Here is an 18,744-nt window from a genome sequence, read left to right as displayed (position 1 = left end):
TTTATGGCTTCTATTTTCACAAAATGCTATATTACACTTTTTATATTAGTAAACATTTATATATAACTTCACATTTAATAGCTGCTTTGTATTCTATTGTAAACAATCTCATAATGTTGAACAGAAGCCTCCCCACCATCAATTTTATTGCTGATACGAACAAAGTTATAGTCAACATTTGAAAGTGATTTTAACTGTATATTCTAATTTTCACATATATTCAGTTTGAAGAACTTGACTGCTGAGAAATTCTTTCCAATATGAGAAAGCTACGTCTTTCATAGGAATCAAGAACAAAAATCAACATTTATGAAGAATACAAAAGATCCCATTACCTGAATTATACATGTATACCTGCACACTTTCAGGTGATACACTCTTTTAATGTGATGGAAAGTAGTTACTTTAATTCTTAGAGTTGATTCTTATGTGGGTAAATGGGAAAAAAAATATGCCAGGATACAAGATGCATGAAAAATGTTTTAAAGTCTTTATTGGGCTTGAAATGATGAGAGTTTACATAATTAATCATAAGGGGATGTTTTTAGTCACAGAAATGATCATTAGTACTGCACTAGAGTTAAGTAATCTTTATAGCAATATAAAAATGCCATTTCACCCTTAGATCTTACCGAGATTTTGTCTCTCTTTTATGCTCTTTGGCGTTACAACACTCAGTAATTGAATGTTACTTAATAATGAGGGTGGGTAATGAAACCATCTAAGCTAATGTGTCCATGGAAATTTCTGAAGCACAAACTCCAAATATTACCACAGTACATTGTGCTAGCCCAAAGCTAGGAAAAAGAGAAATTAAGCGCTATCATTGTGTTGCTTAAAAATTAGCCCCACTTAAAAAATTACTAGCCTTTGTTCTTTTTCATCTTTTTTTTTTAAATGACGTTTTAAGATGCAATTCCATATTTCAGACTTGGCTTTCCTCACTTGCTTCGGTGGGAGCAGTCATAAAGTTTAACTCTCCTTCCTAAATTATAAAAAAAGTCTGTGGTGAGTTTTTTTTTTTTTTTTTTTTTAATAAACAGATGGCTCCTATTTGATCTATTTTGACAAAGAGGCAATAATAAAGACAATTAGTGATTTTCATTGGCTCACACAGGAAGGTAGTCCATGTCAGTGGTTAACAGTGCAGCCTCTGGAGCCAGGAACATGGTTTGTATCTGGGCCCTGCTGTGAATTGGTGATGTGACCTTGGAGTGATCTGCTACCCCTAGGGGGCATTTTCCTTAAAAAATGAGAATAAAAATGTTGTACTCTCCTGAAAAATTCCATGGGCAGAGGACCCTGTTGGGCTACAATCCAGGGGTTGCACAGAGTCGGACATGCCTGAGCCACTGAAAATGCATACACTTGAGATTAATTGAGGAAATTCTAGGTGTGTATCACAGGGCCTGAAACAGAAAAGTAGTTCAATATATTGTTCAGTTCAGTTCAGTTCAGTCGCTCAGTTGTGTCCGACTCTTTGCGACCCCATGAATCGCAGCACGCCAGGCCTCCCTGTCCATCACAAACTCCCGGAGTTCACTCAGACTCACGTCCATCGAGTCAGTGATGCCATCCAGCCATCTCATCCTCTGTCGTCCCCTTTTCCTCCTGCCACCAATCCCTCCCAGCATCAGAGTCTTTTCCAATGAGTCAACTCTTCGCGTGAGGTGGCCAAAGTACTGGAGTTTCAGCTTTAGCATCAGTCCTTCCAATGAACACCCAGGACTGATCTCCTTTAGGATGGACTGGTTGGATCTCCTTGTAGTCCAAGGGACTCTCAAGAGTCTTCTCCAACACCACAGTTCAAAAGCATCAATTCTTCGGCCCTCAGCCTTCTTCACAGTCCAACTCTCACATCCATACATGACTACAAGAAAAACCATAGCCTTGACTAGATGGACTTTTGTTGGCAAAGTAATGTCTCTGCTTTTGAATATGCTATCTAGGTTGGTCATAACTTTCCTTCCAAGAAGTAAGCGTCTTTTAATTTCATGGCTGCAGTCACCATCTGCAGTGATTTTGGAGCCCAGAAAAATAAAGTCTGACACTGTTTCCACTGTTTCCCCATCTATCTCCCATGAAGTAATGGGACCGGATGCCATGATCTTCGTTTTCTGAATGTTGAGCTTTAAGCCAACTTTTTCACTCTCCACTTTCACTTTCATCAAGAGGCTTTTGAGTTCCTCTTCACTTTCTGCCATAAGGGTGGTGTCATCTGCATATCTGAGGTTATTGATATTTCTCCCAGCAATCTTGATTCCAGCTTGTGCTTCTTCCAGTCCAGCGTTTCTCATGATGTACTCTGCATATAAGTTAAATAAGCAGGGTGATAATATACAGCCTTGACGTACTCCTTTTCCAATTTGGAACCAGTCTGTTTTTCCATGTCCAGTTCTAACTGTTGCTTCTTGACCTGCATAGAGGTTTCTCAAGAGGCAGGTCAGGTGGTCTGGTATTCCCTTCTCTTTCAGAATTTTCCACAGTTTCTTGTGATCCACACAGTCAAAGGCTTTGGCATAGTCAATAAAGCAGAAATAGATGTTTTTCTGGAACTCTCTTGCTTTTTCCATGATCCAGCGGATGTTGGCAATTTGATCTCTGGTTCCTCTGCCTTTTCTAAAACCAGCTTGAACATCAGGAAGTTCACAGTTCACATATTGCTGAAGCCTGGCCTGGAGAATTTTGAGCATTACTTTACTAGCATGTGAGACGAGTGCAATTGTAGGCTGAAATATCCACAACTGCCCTCATCCGTGGGCATTTTATTTGGGGAGCAAAATAAAGTGGAATCTTACTCCATTCAACTTTCATTCAACTTTCAGTGCGGTCTGCACAATATGTTGTTTCTATTGTTTAAAGTACTGGCCAACAGCAGCTGAAAGTTGAATGGAGTAAGATTCCACTTTATTTTGCTCCCCAAATAAAATGCCCACGGATGAGGGCAGTTGTGGATATTTCAGCCTATTTAATCAGAATTAATCGTGTCATCATCTAACTTAAAATCCCCCAGCAATTTAATTCAGAGAGATTAACATTTTATAGAAACAAAAGCACAAAACTGTGGTCTAGATGTTTTGACTTTTCTCTGATCTGTTCAATGAAATGACCCTTAAATTGCGGTACATGTCTTCTTATCACAAATGTCTCCTCATAACGGCTTTTAGCAAATGGAACATTGAAAATAGGAGAAGCTGCCTAACGTAACATTTAATGAATCACCTTTAAATTAAAAAAAAAAGCAAGAATATCTCTTGTGCCTTCGAAATTAAACTTAATTGGTTCCCAACATGAACTGCTGGATTTTGATCTCCTTTAAAAAAAAAAAAATCTTTGATTTTTGACTATAAGACCTGGTTTAAAATTTAACTGAAGTAATTGATTTGTAAAATTTAAAAAGCAATTCTTTAATCTTTTACTAAACTATTAATAAGTTAATAACCTCATTTCATTGAATTTCCTCTTTTATATTAAGGTCAGCTTCTTATGTAGGTCCCTGTTCATTCAAAAATATCCTCTTTTTTTTTGAAATGTCAACCTTGCTGTGTCAGAAAAGTTACTTTGTAGCATTTTTTCTTGTTGCAATTTTCCACCAAAATTTACCTTGAAGTGAAAATGAGGTGGAAGAGGGCAAGAGATGGTAAGCATGAAAATATTTCTGAACCTTATACTCCAAATTTTAGCAAATCTGTTTTTCAGGAAGTGGATTCCAATTTTCTTTAATTCTTCCTGACAGTAGGTACAGTTGGATAGAAGATCATCAGATTCCTCTGTCTAACATTTTGAAAACAATGTTCTTTTTATGACTATCACATAAGAAAGACTATAAATCATGTCCGCTCCATAATAAATAGACTTCTCTCCTCAGTTTTGTATGGGAAACAGTTTAGGCAAACTTTTTATGTGTCTACACTTTACTTATCAAAATTTTGCCAGAGTTGGTCGTATATCACTTAGCACAATATTGACACCATCTGTTTTAAGCTTGAAATGACTGTCTCTTAACTTTAAGAAGTGAATTTCTTGGAAGTTTTGTCTGTTTCGTACCTCTCAATGGTTAGAAGACTGGTATATTTAAATGCTCTAATAATGGGGAAAATGTAGATCATTGTCATTCCATTTGAGATCAATAAGCTGATTTAAAATGAAAAACAAAACCCGATGAAGCCTAATAGTTTGACTGATCCTCTCAGCGATGGTGACTATATAGGTCTGTGTGCATGAATAGTAATAGCCAGGGTTAATAATCCGTGAGAAGTGGCCTTCTGTTGGCTTTTAAAAACAAATAGATCCATGGAGTATCTAAAAGTAATTCTAGGCTCCCAGCCCTGTTATAGGGTGATCAAGAAAGATTCCTGAACACATATTTTGTAATTTGACTCTAGATTTTTAAAGTAGTATATGCACGTGTGCATGCTAAGTCGCTTCATTTGTGTCCTATTCTGCGACTCTATGGACTGTAGCCCACCAGGCTTCTCTGTCCATTGGATTCTCCAGGCAAGAATACTGGAGTGGGTTGCCATGCTCTTCTCCAGGGATCTTCCTGTATATTCTTTATTAAAACTTAAGAAATCTGGATATCTGATCTTAAAAGAAGTCATGATTTTTTTCCCCCTCTTTTGGCCACACCACATGATTGTGGGATCTTAGTTCCTTGACCAGGGGTTGAACCCAGGCCCCAGGAGTAAAAGCACTGAGTCTTAACCACTGGGTTGCCAGGAAATTCCCTCATGACATCTTCAGATATACTTGTGACCTAGAGGCAGATGAGATACACACTCTTGTCCATGTGTGATCTAATGCCACAACAATGTAGGATGTGTGACAGCAAACCACAGTTTGTTTTATTCACTGTTATGCCTAGAGGAGAATCTGGCACATCAGATCAGATCAGATCAGTCGCTCAGTCATGTCCGACTCGCGACTCCATGAATCGCAGCACGCCAGGCCTCTTGTCCATCACCAACTCCCAGAGTTCACTGAGACTCACATCCACCGAGTCAGTGATGCCATCCAGCCATCTCATCCTCTGTCGTCCCCTTCTTCTCCTGCCCCCAATCCCTCCCAGCATCAGAGTCTTTTCCAACGAGTCAACTCTTCGAATGAGGTGGCCAAAGTACTGGAGTTTCAGCTTTAGCATCATTCCTTCCAAAGAAATCCCAGGGCTGATCTCCTTCAGAATGGACTGGTTGGATCTCCTTGCAGATAGTGGGTCTTAATAAATATTTGTAGAATAATGACATCAAATGAAAAAAATGAAAGGAGGGAAAGAATGTGATCAGAGAGGAAGGAGGTATAGTAGTGGAGAAGCAATGCCGATCTTCAACCATAGCAGGCAAGGAAGCCCCAGTTTTTCTGGCCCTGAAAGCTCGGAGGTGGGCATGAATGACGGCACCAAAGAGGAACCACACCCCGCATATCATTGCATTGTCTAGCTTCCTTGGTAAATAACCCCATCTTGAAGTGTCTGGCTATTTCTAGCTTCTCTGCTTCTCAGTTCCTTGGGGGTTTCTTCGTCTCCCAGTTGCCCTCTGCTTGTGTTGACATGAAGCCTGGGTTTTCTGAGTAATAAGCAGAATAGTGAGATGGTTGAGAATTCAGATGTGGGCTTCAGACACACCTGGGCACAGGCGGTCCAGGGTCTGCCATCTCCATGTATCTGATTCCAAGCAAGCTGCTTAGTCTAGTTCAGTCTCATTTTCCTCATCTGTGTATTTGGATTGATAATAATTATGCTTCCCTAGTTGGGTTGCTGAAAGATGATTGAGAAGATGCCTGACATGAATGCTTCATGGTAAGGACGTTGTGTGGGTGGCTCATTGCTTTCAAAAAGTGGAACTTCATATAGAAGGACAGTGCATGTGAAGAGCTTATCACAGGGCTCATGAGATGCTTTTGACAACAGGTGAGATTCCATTTCCATGTATGTCTTTTCATTGATCCCAGTGTTGAGAAACAGAACATGAGTAGGGGCCAAAAGTGGAAAGACTCTGACCCTAACAAAGGACTTGGAGTAAGCCGTATCCTGTGTCTCATTCTCCAGGTACTGTGGTGAGTCAGGTAGGTGTTAATTGTTAACATTGAAGTGATCCACATGGAATAAACCTTTTCCGATCCGGGCATTAACGTTCTTTTGTTATATTATTATAGTCATTTTAGCTTTGCTATTGTGAAAGACATTTCTTCTCAGACTGTGCTTCTCCTTTCAAATTGATATTTAAAAAACTCCAATTACATTTGCCAGGATGGAAAAGGCTTGGGTTTTGTTGGAGCAGTACGTAGTAGGCTGTTTATGTCTCTGTGTTGTGAAAATACGCTGCTGTGAAGAGGACTGTGGGGTCTCATGCGTGGTCTCATGATTCAAGGGGCCAACTTCATCATGAGTGTGGTTAACGGTTAATCTCCCAAGAGAAAGAAAGAAGCAATTGGACAGGCTTTTCCCATGTAACTATTACTAATGCATTTGAAGAAAAATAGAATTCCTTATTAAAATAACTAAGCATAAACATAGGCCAAGGCTACTAATTTTCCTGTATAGAATATGCAATTAGAACAAGATAATAAAGAAAATAAGCACCTAATTACAGTTTGATGCTTGTATCATTAACCTTCAACTGTTACAGATGTTAATTCTTTCCCGCTTCCCTTTATAACTTTAAACAAAGATGGGAACATTCAGGCAATTCCTTTTCCCGGAGCTTCCCTGAAACCTCTTGCCTCTTCCCAGATACCGACTCCTTGAGGTTCACAGCTAAAGTGTTCACATCTTTCTTGAAACCTGATGCTCTCTGCTGCTGCTTTGCCTTCCAACCCTTCCATATACTGTTCCCTCAGCCTGAAAAGCTCTTCCTTCTCATCCCTGACATTGCGATGTGGTTCTAGGCAGGGAACTCTTTCAATACAACTTTCAAAGAGTTGTGTTTTTTTGTGGATTCAGGTTTATCAGATTGCCATTTTAATTATGTGTTTACACATCTGAATGCCCAACCAGCAGACAGTTCTTTTGGGAATCAGGCCATGGAATTGGATTTAGATTTCATTGGTTTGTTTCTGTAATATAGAAGTTTTACTGAGATATAAATTCATATCAAATGAGTCACTATTTGTGTGTACAATTCAGTGGGCTTGAGCTTATTCATAGAGTTGTACAACCGTGACTATGATCAATATTAGAACTTTCCATCACTTCATGAAGAAATCCTCCACCCATTAGCAGCCACCCTCTTTCAGTCAATTCTCCCCTGTTAGCCCCAGGGAAACATTAATCTGTCTCTGGAGATTTGCCAATTTTGGATGTTTTATGTAAACATTGTTTACTTTTAAACTATACTGCATGTAATTAGAAGCAAACAAAGTTCATTAAATGCCAGACTCAAAGATGCATCCTCAAATACTTTTCCTTAACACAAGAGGAAAGTCCATTCAAATAAGTGTTGTATTATTTTAAGTATGGAATAATGCAAATACTAGAATGTCACAGATTAAGCCTAACAAAGAGGGATTTACCTGCTGCTTTATTGAAGAATCACCATCACTAACAACATACCAGGAGGCAAAGTTACTTGCCTCCCTTCATATATTTTAGGGACATAGTTCTGTTCAATTTGGATAAAATTCTGGAAGGAAAAAAGCTGCTTGTTAGCATTATGTGCAAGTCACTTGCCTTCTCTTGTCATAACTGAATGCTGACATAAATCTTTTTTTAATAAAATGAACTATTAAAATTATTTCTTTCCTGAATGATGGCTGAAACAGATGTATTTTAATCTACAGGGCATAGAAAATGAAATTTACATGTCACTGAGGTCTCTCTGGTTAATAAATGCTTTAAAGAGAAAGAAAGCACTAAGCTAAATAAATATGAGACTATGTTGCTTTGCATAGGATTAAAAAAGGAAAATTAGAGTTTTTTTTTTCCTTCTCTACCAAAGAACTGATTTAGAAGGTGAAGTTACTTTATACTATCAAATATCAGTCTTTGAGAATATCACAAAAATGCTGCTTTGCTGGCCTTCTCTTTTTTAAAAAAACAAACCTTGCCTGATAAAGTTCAAAATATTGCCTCTGTATTTCTAACTTGATTGGTGTACCTGGTGGGTAAGTACCAACCTGATTGTCTTCACTATTATTATATCAGTAACATCTTCTCTATTTTTGCATGCTAGTAAATGAAAATAAATGAGTTCTACTCAAAGCCTTGTTTTAAAATTTTACAAAGTTTTTTTCTTCATTATAAAATATATAAGATATCTTTAAATTTTGTTTGTAATTGTCAAAAAATGTCCATGATAAAAAAAAAAAATGAGGAAATTAGAACTACCCTTTAAAAGGCTTGACAATTTTTTTTCCTTAAAAAAAAAACCAACAAACTTTTTCTGTGTGCTTTGAACTGTTGCCAAACTAGATAAAGGTAAAAATGGCTGACTTTTCCTAAATTGCTTGCATGGAAAACCTTCAAATAACTTTCATGGACAGGCAGTCTAACACGCAGTACCGTGAATCCATCTCCCCCTGCTGGTCCCCCCACGAGATGTAACCCTAGTGCAATCAACCTTGGAAAAATAAAATGGCAGCTCAGATGACCTGAAATGTACCCCAAACACCACAATACCTTGAAAGTTATTCTTTTCATTGTAGCCAATAGGCTGAAAATACAGGGATTCTATTCCAAATTCACCCCTCTATCGTTAAAAATTCTGGTAAAAGTCATTTTTCAAAAAGTGATTATAGGAAGAGCTCAGGTGTTATCCTACTCTGATTAAAACGGGTGGTGTGTCTCCTCCCCTCCCTTTAAACTGGAACAAGACAAACTCTGATATGATGCACAGATGTATTTTTTAACAACAAACTGAGTTTGAGAATTATAATTTAGAGTGTATTGGATGTATCACCAAAAGACAGGGTGGTTGGGCAATTGTTAGGGAGTATTGTATTGTTGCTAGTCTGAGTAAATCTGAATCTTTTCAAGCTTTGGTTGAGTGGGTTAATTCCAGGACCTGAATTACAAGTACAATTTGAATTACATTGCAAATGCTGAACTTCCTTCACTTTTGCAAAGTGCTTTCTTTTCCTTTTCTCAGACTTATGAATTCTAGCTATTTTGATGTTTTTCAAATGTTGCAATATTTCAGTTAGCTGTGAAAAATAGCAGTTCCAACTAGAAATGGAGGAAAAGATTTTTACCCTTTGCCTCTTTGTTTATTAACTCCTCCTTTTCTTTCTTTGTTTTTTTTTTGGTTTGCTTCTATTTTGTGAAATCTCCACTTTTAACATCAATTTGAGTCTTTAAAATCGTGGCAGCCCCTGAACAATTCCAGGCAGTATACCATTAACCCTTCAATACTAGGATAAATATTTTGCAAGAAAAAGAAAAAGACTGCTATGAACAGTCAAACAGTCCAGGCTTCAAATGGAGGGGGCAGGAAACAAATGAACAAGTAAGAAATTAATAAATGATACAAATTGGGATTTCCCTTGCATGAACAAACATTGATAAATATAGTCTCTTAGAAAATCCATACTATGACACTGATTTTATGGGCAAAGAGCAGAGAGGTTAAGTGGATTGTTTAGAGCTTGAATTCCCATCACCCAGTCAGATTTTAACCATTCTGTGCAAAAGTCCTGTAAAGAGCAAACAAGCATGGGGTGGGACCAGGAGACTCTGCTGTCAGGCTAGAGAAAATGTGAGGCTTTTCAGCAGTCAGGAGAGGCGGCAAACTACCTGGTAATTATTTAAGAACATACCAATTTATTTGTAGCATAAAGTCTAAGATCAATCTGTTCAGACATGACACTCTAGTTTTCCAACTGTGCGGGTATTTATCTCCCAGTCGTCACAAAAGAAGTCTGATTGAATAATTATTAGCAGAAGACAAGAAAATACAGGTTAATATGGGGAATTCAAAAATTGACAAATTTTTAAAAGAGTAAATGGGTTGCTAACACTGTAGAAAACTGTAGTAATGAAGGGCTTTCGGCAAAGAACTAACTGGAAATGAGTAATCAATTTACAACACCGTGTACTTTGGTTACAGTGTGTCGGGGGGGCTTTGGTCATCATGCTTGCACTTCCTTTGCAGTTTTAAAGACCTGCCCACTAGAGCATCTCCCTTACGGGAGTTGTGTCGTGTGGTGTCTCAGGCACTGAGTCCCAAAAGTGGCACTTGGAGACCTTAGGAAATACAGGAGCCCTGTCAGTCTTCACTAAAGAGATTGTCTTTCCAAACAGCACTACTGCAGATTTTTCTGGCTTGCACATTTATTGTCTTTCTTTCATTTCTCTTATTTTTGCAACACCTCAATTTAACTGAGACAGAGTTATTCAATCAAACCTTATGCAACTGATAAGATATTTTATTGCATCACTGATTATTTATAGGAGATGCTAGCTTGATTAGAACAGAGTGAAATAGATTCATCTTTTAGTATCTGTGGGGGAATGGTACCCTCATCTCAGCGACTCCAGTCTCAAATTCCTTACTAAAAATGGTGTAAAAATGGTGTATTATTGGCATATAACCTACACACATCCTATACTTTTTCATCTCTAGATTACTTACAATACCTAATGCTTCACTGGTGGCTCAGACAGTCCCTGGTTTTGGAAGATTCTTTGGAGAAGAGAATGGCAACCCACTTCAGTATTCTTGCCTGGAGACTTCCACGGATAGAGGAACCTGGTGGGCTACAGTCCATGGGGTTGCAAAGAGTTGGACACAACTAGGCAACTAACACTTTCACTTTCAACACAATGTAAATATTATATAAATAATTGCCAGTGTGTGGCAAATTCAAGTTCTGTTTTATGGAATTTCTAGATTATTTTTCTGAATATTTTTGGTTGCTGAATCCTTGCTGCAGAAGCCGTGGATACAGAAGACCAGCTGTACATTATTTGCAGCTTTCAAAAATATTTAAACAAAACATTCTGCTTTCCTCCAAAATTAGGAAGTCCTGAAGGAAATTATACTAAAAATGGCCACAGTTCTAAATAAGGGGAAAAAGTAATTGAATTTTATTAAAAAATGATTTGGAAATTTCCCTCCCAAATCTATATTTTATAAAAGTTATCTTTTTTTGGCTGAAAATGTTTTCTTTGACTAGTTTACATATTACACATGCTGCTGCTACTGCTAAGTCGCTTCAGTCGTGTCCGACTCTGTGCGACCCCATAGACGGCAGCCAACCAGGCTTCTCTGTCCCTTGGATTCTCCAGGCAAGAATACTAGAGTGGGTTGCCATTTCCTTCTCCAATGCATGCGTGCATGCTAAGTTGCTTCAGTCGTGTCCGACTCTGTGCAACAGCAGTCCACCAGGCTCCTCTGTCCATGGGATTCTCCAGGCAAGAGTACTGGAGTGGGTTGCCATTTCCTTCTTCATTACATATTACACATAAATAAGAGCAAATATAACTTCACACATATTTCTTATACATTTCTACAAATCTATAGTCTGGAATAATTTCTCAATATGCCATTTAGTTAATCCAAGCAAAGTGGAAATTTTTCAATTGAAAACTTCAGAAAGTTCCAAAAAAGTATTTTTCTCATCTATTAACTGAGTGTTGCCTAAATTTAGAATCCTCTAGTGATAGAAAATACAATGACACTTGTTCCTCTTCTGTTTTCTTTCCATTTTAGTAAGATGGTGTTGTGAGGATTGGAATGATGCAATATTCAGGCAGTAACTTTTGAAACAAAGTCGGGGGTTGTAAAATTTAACGTTCTCATAACGGCATTAACTTAGCTGGGTTGTACATACAGTACATTAAGGGATTGCATTTTGCTGTCTTCTGTATAATTGGAAATATTCTATATGTACAATTTGAGTGAGTTAATGTTTCTAGGAGAACCTTAAGTTTTGCATTTCTTGACTTTTTTATGTCTGAATTTGTAGCTTTAGTGTTTGCATTAACATAGTTATTTGCATTTCATTACAGCCTAAGTTAGCCTATTCAAGGACTAAAGTCGTGAGTATTTACTTAAAGATCTGTTTAAATGAAAATACTCAACCTTTTTTGGATTACATATTTATGGATAGGAGATACACTCATTTAAGCCTATGATGTTTTGTGTGTGCTAACTTAAGACTTAAGAATTTCTGTGCATAGTATGTGCCCAAGAATTGGGCAACGATGGAACAGATGAGTAAATGAACAATTGCAACCAAAGTTTATCAGCAAATGGAAATAGGAAAAGTTTGCAATTAGATCAGTGGATTGTTTGGATTAGAAAGCAACTCCAGAGAAACTTGTGCCAGAAAACAAAGAATGTCTCAGCATTATAAATATTACTGTCATGTTACTGTTCTATATGTTCTTAGTGTGTTATTATATTTTAAGTATTCTTGAATTGACAGGAAGACTAATAATTCTCCAATTTTGTGTGTAAAGAAACCAAATTCCTAAGAGATCATGTGATTGTCTCGAAGAGAAAAAAGAGAGGAGATCAAGCTACACTGAAAAAAAATGTCTAAATCCAGTTATGTCTTGATTTGTGGAAACTTGTATGAAGATATAGATATAAACAAATGTAAATGGAAGAGATAAAGAAGAAAAATTGCTATTTTATTTATGAAGAAAAATTTAGCATAGAAATCCCTTCCTCAGACTATAGACCCCACAAGGGTAGGAATTGCTCTGTTTTTCTATCTTAATGTCTAATACATGCTAGGGCCACATCAACTTTTTCCAATAACATTTGTTCAGTCACTTAGTCATGTCTGACTCTGTGACCCCATGGACTGCAGCATGCCAGACTCCCTTGTCCTTCACTATCTCCCGGAGTCTGCTCAGATTCAAGTCCACTGAGTCGGTGGTGCTATTGAGCCATTCATCCTTTGCTGCTCCCTTCTCTTTTTGCCTTCAGTCTTCCCCAGCATCAGGGTCTTTTCCAATGAGTCGACTCTTCCCATCAGATGGCCAAAGAATTGGAGCTTCAGCTTTAGCATCAGTCCTTCCCGTGAATATTCAGGGTTGATTTTCTTTAGGATGGACTGGTTTGATCTTGCAGTCCAAGGGATTCTCAAGAGTCTTCTCCAGCACCACAGTTTGAAAACACCAATTTTTTGGCACTCAGCCTTCTTTATGGTTCAACTCTCATATCCGTATATGACTACTGGAAAAACCATAGCTTGAACTATACAGAGCTTTGTCAGCAAAGTAATGTCTCTGCTTTTTAATATGTTGTTTAAGTTTGTCATTATTTTCCTCCCAAGGAGCAAGCATCTTTTAATTTCATGGCTAAAATTTAAAAAGTAAGAAAAAATAGCCAATTACATTACTCTATATGCTTCAGATTATATTAACAAAAAGTTATATTTGGGGCCCAACTACTACTTACTGAGTGAAACCAAGTACAAGCTGAGTGAAACCAAGTACTCCCATCCTGTCTTAGATTAAACTTCTTTATAAATAAAATGTTTTAGGCATTTGTGAAACTTATACAGAAAAAGATATCTTAAACATGTTTTTAAACCTCTGTTATAAGGATTATTTTTTCTTAATAAAAAACTGGTTTGTTAAAAAATAAATCCTTAGATGGTGCAAAGCCTTCAACAAAAGATTGAGTTTAATAAACCAATATTAGACATAAATGTGGACATTACGAAGATTTAAGTTTTGCAAGGAAAGGGGGAAAGAATAGAAGAAATAAAGGAAAGAGTGCAAGAGAATAAAAAGTAGCAAAGTGCATTTATTTATTCATTAAACAAATGTGTATTGAGTGTCTACTACCTGTCTGGATACTGGGTATACCACAGTGAAGGAGACAAATAAAGACCCTGCTTTTCTGGGATTTACTGTCTAGCAGGTAAGATAGTAAGAAAAGAAATATATAATTAAAATTTCACAGGTTTCTCAGAGTTCAGTGCTATAAATAAAATAGTGTGGAAGGGAGCTGTTTTAAATTAGGCAATCAGGGGGACTGGTGGGTACTTAGGATTTGATGCTCAGGGAAGAATTCTTGAAGCTCAACACCTATATTAAATGACGAAACTAAAAATAATTTAGTAGTGAATTTGACATACTTTATTCAAAGGAAAACAGTCAATGGATTGGGAGGGCTACAGTTCTTCATGAGCAGTGGACACTTTCTGGAGGGATTTTGGGCAAGAGTGAGTTTTATAGAGCATTAGAAGAGGCAATGTGGAAATAGGGCACGATTGGCCAGGAGGTGGGGGATGTCTTTATAAGTCGAGCAAGCCCTGTTTTCTAGGATGAGGTAAGCTAGCTAAAGCTAAATTAAGGGGTTGTGATTGGTGTTCAGTTTCCTTGACAGGCATTTCCTGTAAGTACAGTTTGGCTTATGTTGAGATTTGTGATTTGTCTGGGCCACTGAGATGGCCTCCATTTTGTAGGTTGAGATCTTCAAATTAATTTTATTACCTGAAAAGTGGAAGATGGCAGCCACATGACATCTACAGGAAGACTCTTTTTAGAGCAAGTAAAGCCAGAGTTGGTGTGATGAAAACCATCAACGGGGTCAGGGTCCCCGGAGTTTAGTGAACAGGAGGAAAATGATGCCAGACTTCTGATCACATGAAGTCCTCTTAATGGTGGAAAAAGAGTTTAGATTTTACCTTAAATGTCATGGAAAACACTGAAAAGAGAGACCTGGCTGAGATCTATGAATTTATTCACTCATTCATTCATTCATTCATCCTCTTGCCCTCATTTGTTCATTTGTCTTAAAATTTTTTTTTTCTTTTTCTTTCTTGCATCTTTTGGCCATGCCATGCAGCACATGGGATCTTATTTTCGCAACCACGGATTGAACCCATGCCCCCTTAACTGGAAGTGCAGAGTTTGAACCACTGGACTACCAGGGAATTCCCCATTTGTCTTTTTAATAGACTAACTTTTTAGAATCATTGAGGTTGACAGCAAAATAGAGTAGAAAGTACAGAAATTCCCCACATATTCCTGTCCCCCCACCCCACACATACAGAGGCTCCCTCATTATCAACACCTCCCCAGAGTGGTCCGTTTGTTACAACTGATGCCCCTATGTTGATAGGTCGTTATCAACCAAAGTCTGTAGTTTACTTTGCATCGTATGTTCTAAGGACTTTGACAAATGTATAATGGCATACATCTAGCATTACAGTATCATACAAAATAGTGTAACTTCCTGAAAATCTTCCACATTTTACCTATTCATTCCTTCTTCCCCTGAAAACAATTGATCTTTTAATTGCCTCCATATTGCCTTTTCCAAAATGTCATATAGTTGGAATCACATAGTATGTAGCCTTTTCAGATCAGCCTCTTTCACTTAGTAATGTGTGTTTAAGCTGCTTCCATGTCTTTTCATGGCTTGTTAACTCATTTCTTTTTAGTGCTGAATAATATTCCACTGTTTGAATGTACCACAGTTTATGATAATTTGTTTTTCTCATTCAACCAAATACATGCCATCTGGTGTGTTTGTCACTGAAGATATGGTGATTAAATAAATTTAGTCTGTGGAATTCATGGCCTAGTGAGGGGGAGAAATGAATGTTCAGTAAATAATAAAAGGAATGGATGTAAAATTATAAACAGATATGTGCTCTGAGGCATTGGGACATCTTTTGACAGGCACGTGCAAAGAGGAAGCCTTGGACACCAAGGGATTACTAGATGAAATGATGCTGACTTGAGTGAGGTCTCAGTAATAAAGTGAAAAGGGAGGCCGTTTGGGAAAGAAGAGCATTGCAGATAAAGGAAACCTGGCCCATTCGAGGACCAGAAAGAAGACTGTGGTTGGAGCCCAGCTCTTGGTGGAAGGCTGAGGAGTGGGCAGGGCTCTGCCTGAGTCAGGGCCTGTGGACCAGGGGAAGGTCATACCTTCATCCCAGAAGCAGCAGGAAGGCCCTGCTAGGTTCCACACCGGAGAGTGACATGGGCAGATGGGCACTCTGAAAGAACAAAGGGGAGAGGAGGACACTTTTCAGTAGTCCTTGGAGCAGCCACCATGGCCCGGATGAGAAGTGGGGAAGAGAGATGAAGAAGGCAAACAGAATGGAGAGATATTTTGGAGGTAAAGTTGACTGGGATGAGAGGGGAGGGAGCAGGAGGAATCAGAGTCTCCTAAATTTCTGTCTAGAACAAGATGGATTGAGACAGAGAACACTGGAGGACGACCAGGGTTGCCTATGAAATAATTGTCACTTTTTTCCATATTAGGAAAAAAAATACCATTGAGCTGCTACCAGGTTTATGCAGATTCTAGAATCAAAGAGGAAAACTCCCTGTTCAAATTGTACAGAGAAAAAAATGTCTATGGGGGATAGTGCTTAACAGAAGACCTGTAAATACAGAATTATATGTGCAACTCTTTTTCTTGTTTGGGAACTCAGTAACTGAGCAAAAGTCAGGCTCATGTGAATTTTAATAGAGCCTTAGACTTGTTTTTAGCATCAACAAGATATGTGAGAATAGTATCACATTTTCCTATAACCTTAAAAATAGCCTATAGTAAAATAAATACTTATGGAAAGTATGATATGGATACTGAGTTAGGGTTGTGTTTATTTAGTATTTGCGTGGGTTATTTGGTGTAAACCTAAATAAAACATTATTAATTAAATACTCATTATATCCAGTGCTATGCTGGTAAATGTCCAAAAACTGGCCCACGGGAAGAACAGGAACCTCTGTCTGTGGCTTTTGCCAGTTAGCTTTCTGTGGTGTACATTTTCCCATCATGGCTGATTTCAGCTGCCAGGATGAGGCCACTGAAGAGGAGGTTGTGAAGGGCTATCCTGTCCCAAGTCAGCTCCAGTAAGCCACTGACTCTCCCTTTTATTCATGAAGAACTTAGACCTTAGGAAGTAAGTAATTCATCCATGTTCAGAGAGTAAGAGGCAGAGTGAGAATTTACACTCTGGCAGAGACCCTGAAGCCCTGGGGTTTAATTGCTACGCTGTAGATATCAAGAGTTGAATCATAATGCTAAAACAATAATAAAATTTAATTAATCATAATGTGAACTCAGAACTCATTTAAGTCTAGCCTCTGTTAACAGGGGAGAAAACTGAGCCCCCAAATATTTTATTGATTTGTTCAAGGTTAAATGGGTGTGTATTGACAAAGTTGGAGCTGTGACTCAACTTTTTGGTCACTGCCTTACATGATACTGTGACTACTTGTGTTTTGTGTTTTTCAAACCTCCTCCACAAAATGTTTAAGTAGTAGTATCTTTCATAGAAAGAATAAATTGTGGGGGCTCTTTTCCCTGACATGGTTTTGGAGTGAGAATCTCATCATACAGTAATGTAATTCAACAGCATCGCCCTGCTTGGAAGCAGTTGATTAACTGTGCACAACATTTGCGAAGAATAGCTATAATAATAACAGTCATAACTGCCAACACTTCTTTAGTACATGTTAGTATATTTTACACAAAGGCAACAAATTCTGGAGCTCGAAATGTGATTCTAGTCATATGTATCCAGTGGGATGTGTGTGTTGCATGTGTTTTTGTGTGTGAGGCTGTAAAGCAACAAATAATTAGCTGTATAACTTGTTGCATAATTAGCTGCATAACTAGGAACTGAGCCATGTGTGGTGACTCCTAAAGCCCACACTTGAAGAAGCTGGTCCTATGCAATTCCGGCTCATTTTGCTGCTGCTAAGTCACTTTAGTCGTGTCCAACTCTGTGCGACCCCATAGACGGCAGCCCACCAGGCTCCCCCATCCCTGGGATTCTCCAGGCAAGAACACTGGAGTGGGTTGCCATTTCCTTCTCCATTTTAGGGCCAAACAAATGACACAATTTGCCTTAATCTCAACCCCAACAGTTAAAAAGAGAATGAGAGGATGAAAATGAATTATGAATTGAACATGACCATAGCAATACAAACTGTGGAGCTTCCAGTGAAACCTCAAAACACAATTTGGCCAAGTTACGAACCTTCTCTAAATCAGGAAAAATAGTTACTCATCTCACAGAAGTGTCATCAGGGAAAATTGATTGGTGATATTAAGGCTATCTACAAGTGTCCCTTCTAGGGAAATTCTGAATTTCAAGGAGACTCCAGTTAAAGCAATTGAATATTGAAATTTTATTACTTTTAAGATGTAGTATGAAATACATTATTTACATGATTTTTTGACCCAAAGTTTATAAAACTATTCAATCTATGGAGAACCATTTTATTTGCTTGATAATTAATGAGAAAAGACTTGTGATTTATTATTAAAAGATTTTATTCCTTCATCTTGCTTTTTACATCAAATCATAAACTATTGATGATATAAATTCTAAGAATTACATGTGAAAATTACTGAAAAAATCTGCCTCTTGGGTTTAAATTCGGTCCATCAGTGTCTCCATAGTAGGTGGATGTGTGATTTTAGAAAGGAAATAAGAACTGTGTTTTCAGAATGTGCTCAGCACAAATTGGGCCTCTGGAAATCTGATATCCAAATAAACTTGAGATTGAAGGGAAGTGCCAGACAAAATGAAGATCTTCAGTAATGTATATGCTTGAATGTTGTAGATGTTGCTGGGAAGAATTCCTGACCTTTCTTGCAGCTGGCACTTTAAGCCTGGGGACACATAGCTGCATTTTTGACAGTCATGCGAAGATTACATTGGGGACTGCATGTGTGAGACCCTTTCTTTCTGTCAGAAATGAGAATTAAACCCACATCAAAAGGATTGCGAGAAGTGGAAGATCAGTGGGACATACTCAGTGAAAAACTCTTAATGAGCAGATAGACTGCTGTATAGCCTCTGTGATGTATGTCAACTTAG

This window comes from Bos javanicus, chromosome 14 (assembly GCF_032452875.1).
Source record: "Bos javanicus breed banteng chromosome 14, ARS-OSU_banteng_1.0, whole genome shotgun sequence".
Taxonomy (NCBI): Eukaryota; Metazoa; Chordata; class Mammalia; order Artiodactyla; family Bovidae; genus Bos; species Bos javanicus.
The sequence above is the reverse complement of the archived record's forward strand: the minus strand, read 5'-3'. Positions refer to the sequence as shown.